Source organism: Pseudonaja textilis, chromosome 1 (assembly GCF_049901715.1).
Source record: "Pseudonaja textilis isolate UNSWEBS1 chromosome 1, rPseTex1.2, whole genome shotgun sequence".
NCBI classification, from domain to species: Eukaryota; Metazoa; Chordata; class Lepidosauria; order Squamata; family Elapidae; genus Pseudonaja; species Pseudonaja textilis.
The window spans coordinates 97050411-97065051 of record NC_141990.1 but is presented as its reverse complement, the minus strand read 5'-3'; positions in this window follow the sequence as shown (position 1 = coordinate 97065051).

Genomic DNA, 14641 nt, shown 5'->3' with positions numbered 1-14641 from the left:
GCTATGAGGCATTTATAAAATGCAATTCAGTGACAAGAAGTTTTATTATTGTTGCTTGTTTGTTTTGTAGATAACGGCATAAATACTCAGGAAGAAATTCAAAGTACTTCATTTTTAAGTTCAGTTCTCCCCAAGAATTACATCGCAAGATGTCTTTGGAAGTTATCATGCAGTGCATCTTCTGAATGTAGGGGCGGTGGGGGGGGGGGAGAATTGCCCTGTTAATTTCCTTATAAACAGATTGCATTAAATTTCAGCCAATGGCAGGGCTGCCAAAGAGCTTGGCTATTATAGATTTCAGACATGATTTCCAACTGTTGACTGTTATTTGTGTATCTTCAAAACAAATTATTTCCAGGGAAGCAGCTTTATCTTTGGGGTGTTATTTCTCTAATCTGCCCAGACAAGTTCAGAAATTATTTTTTTAAGAATGTGTGAGAATTTTATTTTTCATGAGAACTTCCTAAAGTTGCCAAGAACTTGGAAAGATTTTTTTTTTAAAAAAAGCCATTTTTCATTATTTTTCCCGTCAGATTTCCCAGCTTTGCCCTCTTTCCTGTTCCATTAGTGATGCTTCTTCTAATATAGCTAAGCATAAGGCAGAATAGAGGCCAATCGTCGGTATACAATCAAGATAAATCAGAGCTGAAAATGGCATCAGGATGAAATGCGAGCAGGTGTTGATAGTCTGCTGAGTTAAAATTGTACAAAATTACATCAACATAAAAGAAACAACATAAAACAACAGGACAGCAGGAACTAAAAATGGCATAGAATATAACAACACAGATTCAGACCAATTTTGCATATGCATGAAGCCATTCAACTGTGCCAACAAGAGAGGGATGGATCTAAATTGATCCTATTTAGATTCTCCTGTTATTCCATGAAATCCTGTGTACCACGCCAATGTTATGAGTTTTTTATTTATCCTATCTCAGAGTTGTCAGACTCCATCTCACTGAGGACCACATCAGGGTTGTGTTTGACCTCGGGAAGGAAGGCATTGCTGGGGGGGGGCTGGGGGGGCATGGCCAGGGTGGGGGTCATGTGGTGGCCCAGGAGAGCCCAAGAGGGCTGGGGGATCCTCCTGCAGCCATCTGCCAGCAAAACTGGAACCTGGGAGCCTTCTGAGCTGTGTTTTCACTGGCAGAGGCACTACAGGCCAGTCCTTCGCTATTTCCAGGACGCCTCCATAGGCCAGATCTAAGCACCCCATGGGCCGGATTCGGCCCACGGGCCTTCAGTTTGACACCCCTGTCCTATCTAAATGTCCTTCAATTTATAAATTATTAGCATTGTGTCATTCTTTTAAGCATTGCATATTCTTCCAATCTTTGAAATACATTCACAACATACTTAAAATAGATCTAATTACAGATAGTCCTTGCCTTATGGATCACAACTGGAATCAGAAATTCTACCGTAAATCAATGTGGTCATAAACCGAGTCAGATCCAATTTTATAACAAATTTTTACAGCAGTCATTAAGCAAATACATGGTTGTTAAGCAAATACAGCTTTCCTTATTGGCATTTTGGGGTGGTAATTGGAAAAAAAGGGCGGTTGCAAATTGCAATTATATAACTCCAGGATGCTGCAACTGGTTGCAAATGTTGCCAAGCACCCAGATCATTAGTATGTGAACACAAGGGACTGCAACAGTCTAAGTATGAGTACAGGTCATAAGTTGCTAAATGAGATAGTATTCCAGGAACAATCTGCATGTGCAATCAAGTCAGTGCTGATTTTTAGTGATAATATACATTTTCTCCAGGGTGATGTATCTTCAAAATGGTATTTCAGGTTTTCCAACTATGCCACTATTCATCACTGTCTTTCAAACCCTGGGCCAGGGTTTGCCACACCTGGGGGGAGAGACCCCAGCATGCAAAGTGGGTGGTAAAGACACCGCAAGCAGTGTCCCGATTCCTGAGGCAGCAAGTAGCAGAGAGGTGAGCAGTGCAGAGCTGCCAAACAGCTGATTGTTGGCCAGCTGGTTTTCTGTCTGGATCCTGAGGTGGCAAACAGTGGTGCAGCGAGCAATGTAGAGCCGCTGAACAGCTAATTGTTGGCCTGGATCGTGGTTGCCTGTAAGCCAACTCTACTGACTCTACCAATGATCAGCTGATTGGGCCTGCCAGATGGGGCGACTGCTCTGGAGATGGAAGGGTGTGGTTTCAGCCTTCAAGGGGTGCTGGGAGGAAGAGCGTAAACTTTAGTCCTTATTTTGGGGGAACTCACTGTGTGCTGAGAATCTGGCCTGATAAACCACTTGAAGGTCACCGCAAGTGGCATCCTGATTGTAGGTTGGTCCAGAGCTCAGACTTTTGAGACTATGATCGAGTCTTGTGATTTCTTCCTCTCTTTCCTTCTACCTTTCCCAGTAATATAGACCTCTTCAGAGATCTTGGTATTTTCCTAATGTATGGTAATTTGACCCTAATGTATGGTAATTAGTTCCTCAAGTCAGAACATTGGATTGCTTTGTTCACTGATCCATCAGTTTGTTTTCTTAGTTATCAACTATTCTCAGGAGTCTTCTCCAACAGCAAAGTTGAAAAAGTATGAATTACTCAGAAGCATCAGTACTCTTTCTATCCTGCTTCTTCAAACATTACCATAGAAGGTTGAAGGGAAAACCTGTCCCCAAATGTATTTGCTATATCATATGGTAATGGAGGCTGACTGGACCTTTGAATATACGCTAACTATATCACTGAATGAATAGTTGCAGCAAATATCCTGTGACATAGATTACAAAGATCAGCTATGATGGTGAATCTTTAGGCCAGGCTGCGTATGTTACTATGTGGTTCAGCAACTTCAGCCCGACAGGACAGACAAACTTCCACTAACTCTTATGACACTTCCTCTAGCAGACCCTGCTTCATTTAACCCAATGTCACATCACATCACTTTCAGGGCATACGAATTTTAACTAACTCCAGTATGTTTGAATAGCCTATGTAGCAAATGCCCTTTCCTTAAATGTTCCATTTTCTAGTATTTAAAGCAGCATCTTATCTCATCCCGACATATTTCAAAGGGGTTGTTTTAATTTTTTTCCCCAGCCCTTTTATGGTTTAAATTGGTTGGTTACATTCTCAAATCTTAAATCATTTCTTGTTGCACTGCATTCCTATTCTCTTTCTAAAGACCACCCCGTGTTAATAGCATTGACACAGGGAATAGGTTGATCTTGTTGTTATTAATTTTTTCTGCAAAGCACTCTTAGTTCAGTGATTTAAAAATAGAGAAGGAAATCTGCTTGCTTTGAATTTTTAATTTTTCGTCCACATTGGAAGGGCCCAAGCAAGTGAGGTGCATGTGATGACAAGTACCAAATATTAATGGATCGCCATAACATTTTCTCCTAAATGATATTCAGAGCAACTCTGTGGACCTTTAGATAAAACTTATGAAAGGGAGTTTCAGTGAGATTTCAGGAAGGGAGGGAGGGAAGGAGGAGAGGAAGGAGAGAAGTTAGCTCTATATATTCCAAGCCACAAAGTTTAAATTTAGACATAAGTGTAGTTAAAAACAAGTTAAAAACTGACAAAATAGGAAAACAAAAGTATTTAAGCTTCCAGCAATAACCTTGACTTATACTCTTCAAACATGTGCTTTGTAGCTGAACGTTAAACATAATCCCAAATCAATGGTATATAGCTGCTATGACTGCTATGCAATATATTCAAATTTTCTGTTTGTTTTTAATTACATAAAAAGGCTTACAAATTTCCATTTCATCTGGTATCATCTTTTGTCCTAGAAGTTGATAAAAGCAGATAAAAATAAAGTAGTAGTCCAAAGAAATAATTACTCTTAATCCTCTGAAATAATATAATTAGTATGTTATAATAAAAGATAATATTATATGGAAGCAATTCAATTTTTGTGCATTAAATAACTCTTGGAACATAGAAGCTGATGTTTACTATCTTTTGAAAACTTTTATGCCATACTCAGTAGAGCAGACAAAAAAAATAGTATGCATTCCTGACCCATGAAACATATTAGTAAATGGATGGTTGGAGGAATAAATATACCCTAGGAGCAAAATATTATAGTGAAGCATTTAAATAATTTAAGGTGTTTATTTAGATTTTTGATTTGAATGAATAGCCCACTTCAAATTCAGTTAAAATAATAATGGCTATAAAAATTCAGCCAATGCTGATGTAACCCCATTGTACAAAGCTCTTCAAATTGAAAAGCATAACTTGCTATTCACACTGTTTTGAATAGCACAATAATTCTGTTAGTTGAATAAATAGGACATGAGAAATGCTTTTCTGTAATTCTTTCATGACAAGATTATTTAGCAACATTTTCACTTATTTTAAGCAATCAGTGGGGCATAAAAATGGGGCAAATTCGCTAAACAAAGGTTTTGCTTAGCAACAAAAATGTCAGGCTCAATTATAGTCAAAAGCCAAGGATTCACTCTTCTGTTTTCCAGCTCTCCTTTCTTTTTCCTATTGAAATTTAAGAATGCATCATCTGAAATGCATTGGGGGTTCTGGCATTGTGGAGAAATGTGAAGTTTCCACACAGTGTTCTCTCCGACAATGGATCAACCTAAGAATTCTCCGAGGCATAGCTAGAGGGTCCCCCTAGAGGAAGGTATATCTGATCACAAACTTCAGAGGTGGTGTTCAGCAGGTTCTGACCAGTTCTGGAGAACTGGTAGTGGAAATTTTGAGTAGTTTGGAGAACCAGCAAATACTACCTCTGCCCCCATCTATTCTCTACGTGTGATGACCCGGAGTGTAACACAAATGTAACAAAATCCAAAATGTAAATAAATGTCCTTTAATGCCTCCAACTTGGCCCAACTGTTCAATAATTCTCAGTTGGAGATAAAACTTACTCAAAATAGTCTTTAAAAGGAAGCAATACAGTCCGAACTTAATGAGCAGATAGAGGTGAAATAAAAAACCAAAAACAAACTACAATGAAGGAAATTCCACAATGGACCAGGATAAGTAATTACCAACTTCAAGGAGATAACAAGGCACAGTCTGTTGGAAAGATGCTAACTAAGATAACTTCAGCCCAAAATTAAACATGCTTTGCTTCTAGCAACGCTGTGTTGTAACCGTCTCTCTCATATACTATTCTCCCCAGCTGCAACTAATAAGGGACATCATGGCCACTTCCTCTCTCTTAAGCCAAATTGTTTCCTTCTCCATTCCTCCCTGTGTGTCCTAGGATGAAGAGGGGATGGGCCTGGTTCTTCCTCTGACTGCCCAACTGGCCTCTGCCCTTCCCCAGCCTCCTCCACAACCTCCGGAGCCACACCTCCACTCCCTGTCAGCTGTTCCTCCTCTCCCTCAGAGTCCGACTCTACCAAAGGCATGACACTACCTCCCAAGTCCCAGATGATTGGCTTCCAAGAATGCCTTACCTAGGAAATTTGGCTCTGAGGTTTGAGCCTGCTTTATTAGAGGACGAACACTCAGACAGTGGGGAAGAGGAGGTTTTGGAAATGCCTTCCTCCCCAGGACCTTCCTCTTCGGCAATGCCTTTCTCCCTGATTGTGACTCAGGTGTCGGCAGATAACTGGGAGGGAAGACCTGAGACTAATCAGGAAAAGGAGGAGGGCATATCAGAGTCTCTGACTGAGAATCCAGCAGTGGAATGCTGGCTTGATGCGAGGCAACGTCGTAGGCAAAAGTGCGAGCTGCAACGGAGAAAGAAGGGACGAATCAGAGACTGAGATGAGGGACTGACAGGCCCCCACAGGGAATAAAAGTGGGTGTGTTCACTCTGGGAACTTGTTCGGGACAACGTATTACTTATTGAGAGAAGCTTCGGTGTGTATTCTGTGTTGTGGCAGCTTGTGTGATTTATATTCCTCTTATCTGGTCAGACTTGGCAGACAGTGTGTATGAGACTGCCAAGAACTTTATTGGCTCAAAGGAGTTAACTCCATAATTACTGGAGTTGCTTGCCTGTTTGTATTCAGTTGGAAATTTGGACTTCTCACCTCATTTGTACAGGTGAGACATAACACTTATGACAGTTTATTTAGTGACTGCTCAAAATTACAACACTAGAAAAAGTGACTTCTAATCATTTTTCACAGTTATGAGCATTACAGTCACATGAACAAAATTCAGATGTATGGCAACTGACTCATATTTATGACAGTTGCAATATCACAGAATCATGTGATCCCCTTTTGCGACTTTCTGAAAAGCAGAGTCAATGGGGAAATTAGATTCACTTAACAGCTGTGATACTAACTTAACAACTGTGACATGAAATGGGGCAAACCTCACTTAACAAATGCCTCACTTAGCAACAGAAATTTTGGGCCCAATTGTGGTCATAAGTCAAGAACTACCTGTACTTGCCTCCAAGATCCCCATAGTCAGAGTCCATAGGGTTAGTTGAGAAAAAAATTAGAAGCAAGCTCCATCTTCCTCTCTGGGTCCTTTAAGAAGGATTTGCTCCCACCTACAAACTAATTTTCTTCTAATATGATTCTCATGCCACTCACGGAACATATTGAAAATTCCTTTTAAAGTGCCTTGAAAACAGCTTTGTTCTTCTACCTATTGTGCAAAATGAAGCTATCTAGGTGAGGATTACCTCATTTCAAGGCACACATTTCCATCTTTTAAAATAGTTTCTCAGCTGTTCCTCCTTTGGGCCATAGCACTGCTAGCAGGAACAAAATCTCTTTTCTTTTAACACTAAACTTGGCAGAGATTACAGATGGAGTGATAATTTCACCTTTTCAATTTGCAAAGTCAGGGCCACCCTCAAGGTGTCAAACATTGGTGTAAAGTTTTGGAGAGAGATATAAAGCACCTTTGTGGATTTTAGGCATTGCAATACACAATAACCACATTTGTTCACTGCTTGATAAGAACATCATGGACTACTGTATACACTTCACGGTAGTCCCAATTTAATCATCCTTAATGGTCTTTGATATATCGCTAGTCCTTTGTTTGACCTTTTTTTTTCATCTTGACTGATGACTTTGGAAAGTGGAATGGGGCTTCATGCTTGAAAAACATGCATTCCATGATGACCTGGGATGTGGCACAAAGGCAACACAATCAGAATAATAAATAGGGTTCTCTTTGCCCCCAATGTCCCAGTTACCTTCCGGTCTAGAGAAAAACTCTCCCAGGAACCTGCAACAGCCTTTGACTACAGATATTCCAGTCCAAAATGTTATAAACAGAAAACTTTAAACTATGAATTTAGCAAGGCAACATAAGGTAATAAATCCAGCAGGGCAAGATAAGGAATTCCAGAAGTGAAGTAACATGGCAGTAAATCAAACCAGGTTGGGAGGATGCCAGAAACTCACATAACAGGAGCCAACATGAGATAAATTCAATGTTTGTTTCCAACAAATGACCTTTCCAAACTCTGTCTCTTTTAAACTCCCTTCCTAGGTGTGCCTTGTGAAGGGAATCAGGCCCTTTCCTCTCTCGTAAGCCACGCAATCCACATTGCTTTCTTCTCCATTCTTTCCTGCATGTCCTAGGATGAAGGAGGGGTGGGCCTTGGTCTTCCTCTGAACCCCCTCTCCCTTGTTCTACCTCTTCCCTGTTCTGCCCAGCCTGACTTTGCCCTTTCCCAGTTTCCTCCACAGCCAATGGAGCCTCTCTCCCACTGTCTGTCAACTGTTCATCATTCTCTTCAGATTCCAACAGGGGCATGACACATTCTGAAAAAATATCATAGATTGGATTATCTTAGTTTCCTACAGTGGTGAGATCTCTAAATCCACTATTAACAACCCTTCTGGACCTTCCCGGAAAGAGACTTTTTTTTTATTCCAGAGAAAAATCTGATTCGGTACAATTTATTACAAAAAAAGGGGAGGAAAATGCATGCCTTAAGCCAGGGGTCCCCAACCTCTGATCTATGGACTGGCACCAGGCCACAGCATGCCAGAAACCAGTCCACACAAGCAAGCAAAGCCCCACCCATGGGATGCAGGTAGCACAAGAAACCACACCCCCTCCAGTCTGTGGAAAAAAACTCTCTCCACACAACCAGTCCCTGATGGCCCAAAGATTGAGAGTCTCTGCCTTGTTGTTGTTGGTAGTTGCAAAGTCATGTCTGACCCATAGCGACCCCATGGACAATGTTTCTCCAGGCCTTCCTGTCCTCTACCATCCTCCGGAATCCATTTAAGGTCATGCCTACTGCTTCAGTGACTCCATCCAGCCACCGCATTCTCTGTCATCTCCTTCTATTGTCCTCAATCTTTCCCAGCATTAGGCTCTTCTCCAGTAGCCCTTTCTTTCTTTCTTTCTTTCTTTCTTTCTTTCTTTCTTTCTTTCTTTCTTTCTTTCTTTCTCTCTCTCTCTCTCTCTCTCTCTCTCTCTCCCTCTCCCTCTCCCTCTCCCTCTCTCTCTCTCTCTCTCTCTCTCTCTTTCTTTCTTTCCTCTACATTGAAAGAAAGGCATGTAGGCTAAAAAAATTGGGCTTAGGATACAAATGCATAACCTAGGTCAATCTATAAAACAGATTCTAATCAACATGTAGCTCCGCTATATTGCCTGTGGTTATTTTCTTCTGTGTCTTCACCTCTCCTCTGAGTTGGAGTGTGTTTTTTTTTAATTGGCTGGTGCCAGCCCAAAAGGAGGAACTTTCTTGCCCTGTGATGAAAGACAAAAGAATAAAGATAAAATGGATCTGATCCCCTTTCCCTTTAAAAAAAAAACGAGAGAGAGAGAGAGAGAGAGAGAGAGAGAGAGAGAGAGAATCTTCTCAATCAAAGATAAAAAGTTACAGTTTGATTTTATCTGACTTTGGTCACCTCTACCGTCTCTCTAGATTGGCAGGTCTAGCTTAAGTTTCCTTTAGCTCTTTATTATTAATATTATAATTAGTATTTAGTTAGAGTATATTATAGTATATTACACTATATTAGTAGTATAATTTGTATTAATAATTAGTATTAATGGAGCTTGGGATTTCCCCCTTTGCTACATAGCATGGTCTATGTGTACAATTCTTGAGGAGCAAACTAATTACATTAGAATAGATATTTCCATAATTCTTCCCTCCCGTTGTTTTTAGTGAAATCAGTTCTTTTCTTCAATATTCTGTAAAGCTGAAAACAGTAACAGGGAACATTCTCAAATTATTGTTTAAGTGTACTTTTAAAACGAACCTTCAGTTTCTCTTGTTATTTTTTATTTTCCAAACTTCTTGTAGGACAGGGAGAAAAGAGGAAATGGTAGGGATTAAACAGGACATCTACTGAATAGGAGTTATTTGTCTATTTGTTTCTTTTTTTAAAAAAATGGCTGTATTGGATCAAATATTAATGCCCAGCTTGTTTGTAACTGTTCCCATATCTATCATTTTCTGAATGTTCATTTGGAGACACAGACACAAACAAACACACACATACACACTACTAGCAAGTTCCTAAATAAATAGCTGGACTATTGAGAGTTTTCCCCTTAAGCACAATAAGCCTGTGTGAAAAAGATTCACCTGGGGCTTATCACAATAGCCATCAATGAGGCTGACAGAACACAAGCTCATTACCACCAACACAAGAGGTTGTCCTTTGGAGATGTCATCCTGTTATTCTTTTGAGACACTGACATCTGTTGTGCAAAACTAAACAAATGTTTGGGAACTAGCTGGCTCCATCAAGTGATTGTTGATGAACATTGCAAAACAAAGACATTCTAAGGGTTTACTTTCAGAAAACCAACTTTAGACACAAGATGGGTTTGTTTAATGATTCTGTTTATTTTTAAAAAGATGAAACCCAATTTGAATTGATATCTATTTTATTCTATTCTGTTCTGTTCTGTTCTATTCTATTCTATTCAATATACTCTAAATAGGAAATGTCCATTTTTAGGATTTGTTCATAAAGTGGTCACAGTATTGAAATCTGTGTCCTACTTATATTTAAAATCAAACTATTACAGGTAGTCCTTGACTTACAACAGTTCATTTAGTGACTACTCAAAGTTATAATGGCAATGAAAAAAGTGACTTATGACTGCTTTTCACAGTTATGACCTTTGCAGCATCCCCATGGTCACATGATCAAAATTCATATGCTTGGCAACTGGTTCATATTTATGATGGTTGCTGTGTCCCAAGGTCATGGGATCACCTTTTGCGACCGTCTGACAAAATTAATGGGAAAGCCAGATTCACTTAACAACTGGGTTACTAACTTATCAACAGCAGTGATTCACTTAAAACTGAGAAGAACGGTCATAAAATGGGGCAAAAATTCACTTAACAAATGTCTCACTTAACAACAGAAATGTTGGACTCAGCTGTGATCATAAGTTGAGGACTACCTATATTTTATTCCTCCAGGAATTTCTTCTGTTGGTTGCCCTCCTTATTCTTATTTACACTCATGGCAACGTGCCATTCCCCAATTACAGAAGAGATCAGAAGACAGTCTATAATTGCTGTCATTGTAACATTTTTTTGCACTTTTTCAACAAACTTCCTAAATGTTCATCTCTCAAAATATAAACACTATGTAAATAGGCATGGAAAAAATGTCATTGGCTTTGAGCCTGAGTTCTTATGGAAAACGTGTGATCCAGCCCCATAAATCAAATCTGGAGTGTGTGGAGTATGCAGTAATTGGAGCACTAAGTGATTTGAATGATAGTAATTGGCATGTCATGCTTAATGTGAGTTGAAAGGAATGCATAAATAGGAATAATCTGGTATTATGCTATATAAATTTTGCATAGGTAAGGCAATGTGGCTACAGTTACTGTAATCCCACCTGCCCCAGTTATTTAAGTTCCCCATTACCGGTGCTCCAATTTCAAAGTTTAACTTCAGATTAGCTTTTGTGGGTGGAAATGTTCTGAGCTCTTAGCACTAGCTGGGCTTCCTCTTTCTCACAATGATCGAAGGGTAGAGGTCAATTGAGGTTTCAGGTTTTGTGGGTACATGAAAAGGTAGGATAGAAAAGACTGAAGATCTGAAAAAGCCTAAATCCTGATAACCCCTATGGTTATTTCTCAGACCCATGGGAAACCAACTAGTCCAAATAATTTCTCTCTCAGAAGATGCTTTTAAAGAAGAGCACTGGAAAAGATCAAGGAGATGCAATTGTTTATCTGAAGTTGACAGGGTTGTTGCTTTAAAGATCACCATGAGGTCAGGCAAAGAGACTACTATATTGGTTAGCCTGTGCTCATCAAGTTTATAAGTCTGTGACGTCAAGCAAATTAGCTTAATTTTAATAAGAGAAAGATCCTATTGCTATTATTAAAATATTAAAATAATAATAATAGTAGTAGTAGTAGTAGTAGTAGTAGTAGTAGTAGTAGTAGTAGTAATACATCAAGAGAGTGAAGAAGGTCTACTGAGTCTACTGAGTCCAAACTCAGTAGAGGAAATGCTATTGAGGCAACTAATACCTGGACAATCCCAGTTGTTAGACACATAAGTGGAATAGTGGACTGGGCTCAAGATGAATGAAAGGCCCTGGATAGGAAGACCAGAAAAATAATGACAGTGAATCATGCCCAACATCACACAGTGATGTTGACAGAGACTATCTCTCAAGGAAAATGAGTATGCATGGAATGTCTCAAGTACATCAGACTGTTGAAGAAGAAAGAACATTGGAAAAATATCTGGACAGTGAATAATATGCACTGAAGCTAGTATACCAGGGAGACTTACAGAGTACTGGAGAGACCAAACTGGCCTTTAAGGAAGACCAAGTGAAGAATAGAAAGGAGACATTAAAAATAGCAGGCAAAGCAGATAATAATAAGACCTGGCACTGGGCAGGCAAGTTGAAGGAAGAGACAGAGGGGCCAATTTTGGCTGCACAAGACAAAGCCTTAAGAAAAAATGCATACAAAACCAGAATTAAGAAGACAGCAACAGATACCAAGCGCTGCCTCTGCAAAAAAAGCTGAAGAAATAGTGGGTCATCTGCTTCAAGAAGATAGTACAGACTAACTACAATCACGTGACAAAGTAGCAACAACAGTACATTAGAAGATCTGCAAGAAATACCATTTGCCTGCAAGCAAGAACTGGTAGAACCATGAAATAAAGAAAGAAGTAGAAAATGAAGAGGCTAAAGTGCTTTGGGACTATAGAATTCAAACTGCCAGGCATCTATCACATAATAACATTCCAGATTTAACAACTGTTGATAGGAAAGACAAAAAAGTATGAATAGTGGGTGTGGCAATACTTGGAGACCGCAGAATACAAGAGAAAGAACAGGAGAAGATAACAAAAGACTTACAAATTGAAATAGAATGATTATAGCAAAAGAAAGCAAAGGTAGTGTCATTAGTAATAGGTGCCTTGAGTGCAATCCCAAAACAACTGGATATTTGAACACTATTGCCATTGACAAATTCAGTACCAGTCAATTGCAAAAGAAAGCTTTATTTGGAACAGCTTACATCCACCTGCAGTAATACCTCTAGCACCATCAAATATCAATGTCTACCTATCCCAGGTTCTTGGGAAGGACTGAAGTGTAGATAAAAATGCCAAATCCAGTGTGAACATCTGGCTGACTGTGCAATAAATCATAATATAATATGTACCAAATTGCTATCATTTTTTGTTGACTAGTCACATTAAAAACTTTGTGATTTTTTAAAAGTATTAAACACTTACAGAAACATAGTTCTTTAAGGGGTCACTCCTATGGAAAATGTTGCAGATTGGTTTTAGGAATCTCTATAGGAAAAACATGTTTTCTGTAACTGAACTATCATACTCCTCAAATTTGTTCAATACAACTTCCCATTGTAAAGTGAGGCACAGAATATCAATACTGAACATAATTTAGGCATATAACTTGGCTGATATCTGATAGCAGACTTCTGGTTGAATGGAATAAGCAGAGAAATAAAAGGTTTGTTCAACATAAGTAAGATGTTCCATTTATACAGTGAGAAAATTAAGCATATGATTAAATATTTCCCATTTAAATCAATGTAATATTTAAGACACTAAACTTAATACGCACACATAAAAATGAGGGAAATATATGTGAATAAAACAGAAAGAACAAATTACGATACCTGCATAATGACTTGAAGCTAAAAAGAAATTTATTGTGCAGATCATATAGAACTATATTTGTAGCTGCGTATACTTCTCAGATAGAGAAGAGATCGAAAGTAAATTATGGCTATAATTAGTACTCTTCCTAGAAGCACATGGTATACCCTCACTCCCTTGCTTCTTCCATTCTCAACCCATTCAATGCTCTCTTCCTGCAAAATTGCTAGTAACATTGGTCCAGCAGCCAAATCAATGTAAAGACCAACTTAGCAACACCTCTTTAAATCTGTGGGAACCTCTATTCCTTTGCTCAATCTTTTTCTGAACACACTGTGTTCAGCACTGTGATCCATGTCACAATCATTTTGCCTGTGTGTCAATGTTGCATGAATGTAACAAAAGGGGAGGGACTAAGATCATGTTGCCACTGTGCCATCTACCTTCCTCCTTAAAGGTGCCCACGATTGACTTCCATACTGCAAGCCTCCCAACTGGAGTTCAGTTCCTATAATTCCTGCCAGTTTGGAATTCCGATGGAGTCCCAACATATCTCAATGGTACCTAGTTAGAAAAAATTGATATAGTAGCATCATGACAATTCTAAGCATGCCAAAGTCTTCCTCTGAACCATATAAAAGCAATTTCTGGCAATCTGGAAATTGCTGAACTGTGAGACTTTCCATGAAAAATGGCTTCTGGCTTAGGTTTCTGCAGTTTTATTGAACTAGCAATCTGGAATGCTGCAGTATGTAGGGCTACCACATCTGGCTACAAACATGCAGATGGTGGCAAGGAGACACAGAAGCTCCAACTACCTCTAATAGTCTTCCAGTTCAATGGAAGTCTAATGGTCTCTAATTGTCTTCCAATAGTCTTCTTTCAGTTCATATCTTGTAACCCTGACATGTTGCTATTCTGGATCCAACAAAACCTTCTTCATCTGATGTGGCATCTAATGTGCAGCCCCAGGAAGAAGTACCCCTGACAGCCTCAGCATTGACAAGTGGGAAGACCAGTTTCCATGTGATAGAAAGCCATAGGCTACTTGGTTCAATCTGTTTAAAAAAATGATGCACAACCAAAGCGTAGGGAAAAAATGAAACATCAAGGTTTACTATGATTTATGTTGCAAACTTCTCAGCAATTACTCCTAAAAACAGCAAGCAGGAAAGCATCAAGAAGAAGGGGAAGATTTTCCCTTGAGAAAACACTGACCTTGAGAAGGCAAACTAAACTTATTTGGATAAATATATCATCTTAGAAAACTAATATCTGCATTAGATGAAAAGTTATTTATGTGATGCAAAGACAAAACATCACTGGAGAAGATGAGAAAAGCAAGTCAAGAGACAGCAATCTTTTTCAGCTTTACTTCTTTATGCTTTCAATAAAGTGCATTCAAATGCAACTTGGGGCAAAATATTGCATTACTCCAAGCTTCTGTTTCTGGATACAGTCACAGGATTTTCCTTTACACTGCATTCCACTACTCTCCATTTTTGTTTCTTCTCCCCTGTGTACTGAGTGGCATCTACAGCAAGAAGGGGTGTTGCAAAATTTACAAGATGGTTCTACCTTGCGTATGCTGACCCCCTTCTTCAGATATCC